The sequence below is a fragment of the Adiantum capillus-veneris genome, chromosome 12, assembly GCF_014529385.1.
Source record: "Adiantum capillus-veneris isolate H3 chromosome 12, ASM1452938v2, whole genome shotgun sequence".
NCBI lineage: Eukaryota > Viridiplantae > Streptophyta > Polypodiopsida > Polypodiales > Pteridaceae > Adiantum > Adiantum capillus-veneris.
The window spans coordinates 3,633,717-3,637,128 of record NC_140942.1 but is presented as its reverse complement, the minus strand read 5'-3'; positions in this window follow the sequence as shown (position 1 = coordinate 3,637,128).

Genomic DNA, 3,412 nt, shown 5'->3' with positions numbered 1-3,412 from the left:
AAAAAGAAGAACTAGGCAACACCCATGATCCAACAAAGCCCCAGGTCATTGACCCTATTGTCAAAGGCTAAGCGATGTATGTAATCCTAGTCTTGTAGCGACGATGCCATAAGAAACATAATACATGAGTCCAATCACAATATCATCTTCCATATGCACAAACAATCTTTTCCAAGCAGCCAGACTGTACAAGTCTCTACCCTTACACATCCACCATAAACCATCAAAACCAATTCATGTTCCAATCCAAACCATAAACCATAGTCCAATCACATCACATGGGTGAGCACTCTACCCAACTCAGGGTAATGAACATCCAATCCTGCAAAACCACTGTAGCAAATAACATGGCTGCAAAAATTTTGATTGCACATCCATATCCAAAAAAAAAGATCCAAGAGCCACACCAACTTCCACAATCAAAATCACAACCATAATCCATGAGGGATCTCAGCCCTTGACCATAAACCATATTCCATATTGAACCGACTCCCGATGAGTCTATATAGTGGTTCTCCAAGGAGCCTTGCAACCAAACTTTTGAATGTATAGTGGGCAGCAAGCTGTTTTTTTAACCATAACTCTTAGCTCGTGTGGAATTTTTACATGACAACAAAGAAAGATAATTTTTTAAATTATGCTTTAAAGGGTTCAGCGTGATTCATAACGGTTTGTGAGTTACGACCAAAATAGTGTTCCTATAATCTACGGGGGATGTAAAACAAAAAGCACTTTTTTATGTACATACGTGACCATAAACACATCGTGTACATAATCAGCGTACTTAACATGATAAAACAAACATGAGCAACCTCCTACACACCCAACAAGTCCATACATGCCCTCATATACGAAAAAGCAACCATCGAGAGTGTAGCTACTCAAAAAACGGAGTAGAGAGAGAAAGAGATGATGGCTATTGAGTTTAGAATTTCTTACCATGCTTTAGGATTGATTAATGTCTTTCAAGAGGCTTCTTGCTTTGCCACAAGAGAGCGGTGATGAGAGCTATGTAGAGGTTTTCACCACAAAGTCGTTGGAGAACGCACACTATGAAAAAAGAAGACAAGATAGTAAGCAAGTAGAGAGAGAGTGTGTTCTTCTTCTTCTTCCTTTTTCCGACAAGACAGAGGAGGACATGAAGGATTCCTTGTTGAGCATTGTCAAGCCACACGTTGTGGTGAAATGCCTTTGTCCATTTCGTGATGGATCAGCTATTGAGTCCGCAGTAAACATATCGATTTTATTTCTGTCATCCAATAATATCTTCTTGTATGAGTTTATGTGGTCTTGGGTTATGATAAAGTGATTGAAGTGTTCTACAAGTGTATTATGAATTTCCTTGAATGCCTATTTTATAGTTAATAATTGATATTTGATTAATTTAGCAAAAGGGTAGGAGGTTTTGACGATGACCATTTAATATAAGGTTTTGGATCTGACATGATGCTGTAATAATAAACCATGTCTCCCAAAGGAAATGGAGTGGATGCTATTGCCAATCTCCCAATCGTACCTCAACCAACTATCATCGATCGTGAAAACGATGCTATGCTTCGAAAGTCACAACCTGGGAACTTTAGCGAGGAAGGCAAAGATGTAGGCAAAAGCTTGAAGATCGGATTGAGCGTATGGATGATTACTTTGATTTGGCTCATTCTCTGCAGAGAACAAGGCTATTATTGCTAAATTCAAATTGGAAAAGACGGCCAAGCACTGGTGGAGAGATCATTGTACTGATAATAATGTCGACCCATGCAGCAACTTGGGCTTATCTTATGGCACAAATAAAGAAGAATTATCAAAACAAGGTATATCACTCCGACCGTATGAATGAGTTTCTTGATTGTACTCAGGGAACCACATATATGGAATTATACTATCAACATTTTTGACCCTTGTCAAGTATGCTCCAGTGAGGATAAATTTTTCTTGCATTTGGCAATGCCTTGCTCACGTTAGACAATGGTCCTTTCTTCATTAGACCTAACTCATAAGCAAATGTCTTACCCCTATGTTGCTCTTTAGCATCCTCAAAGTATGAATCAAGGTCTAAACCAGATATCATTTTGAAATATAGACTCTTGATAGAACTATCGATAGTTTCGGCCTCTCTTTCAATAGACGACCACAAAACCTCAATCCGCAATTACTCTCAAAAGACAGTCAATTCTCCTATTACAAGCACACATTGTCTGGTTTGAACAATCTCAAACTTTTATCAAATCTCAAAAAGGTTGTAGGACTTAGGGGAGTAACCTGACTAAGAAATGTCCAAACTCTTCACATCGGTATGATCAATTGAGGCCATTTCGCAAAGGAAGTAGGTCTTTTTCCTCATAAAGAGGCTTGCACAAGCCAAACTTTACAATCATTCTCTTGGATCCACTTTGGTTGGTTGTTCTACTCGATTGTGTGTAATGTCCTGCATGTCTATATCAATATCTATACTCCATGGCTGTATCAAAATACTATTTACTAATTATCTAATACTAACCTCCACCAATTATCTCCCAACATTGGATCAACAATGGCCAATGCATGTTTTGTCATACTTCTAGAAGGCTCATCCGTTTCAAAGAATGCATTTTTGTATTGGGCATGAAACTCTAAGGGTAGGATTGTATCCTTCTCTACCATAATCATTTTCGGGCAAGAGCGTACTTGTCTTACACATGATTTCTCAACACTGCTTCAATTCACTAGTAGACATAACATGGTCTATTTCTAAATTGTAAGACACTTCAATACAACTTACCAGATGCAAAAGCTGCGACATTAGAGCGATAAGAACATTGTACCATGATTTTTTTCCAACTCTCTTGTCAATAGTGGTACTGCATCTAGCTATATACACCACACAGAAGCTTTTCCATGATAGCCTCTTTCAAAGCAAGTCCCATAGCCCCCACCATCCATAACATGTATGTGTAGGAGGTAGACACGTAAATTTTCTTGTTTAGTCTACATTGTTATGAAACATAAGCGTTAAGCCAAATTCCTTTCAAACCTGCAAACATACCAAGAAGCAAAGGAGCTTACTTGTTTATATGTATAACTATGCTCAATTTATTTGCCTCATTCAAGGAGTTGACTGTCACCAGTTCAACTCAAACTCTTGGGTGTAGATTGACATCTCTCTCGTAAGCAACATCTAAAGTTATAGAAATGGACAAATTATGGCTCATAGTATCCTTCAAGCAAGAATGTATCTGCTAAGGGTTTTAGTCATTTAGTGTCCCAACCAACCTATCTTGCTTTCTAGAACTTTGTCAATCGATAGAGTGGAACCCAAGGCAAATGGAGTCTTGTGCTCCTCCTCCATGGTTCAAAGCATATGAAAACCCATACTTTGCTACCAATATTGCTCCATACAATCAAGAATCCCTCATGTACCTTCAAGTTTTTAAGA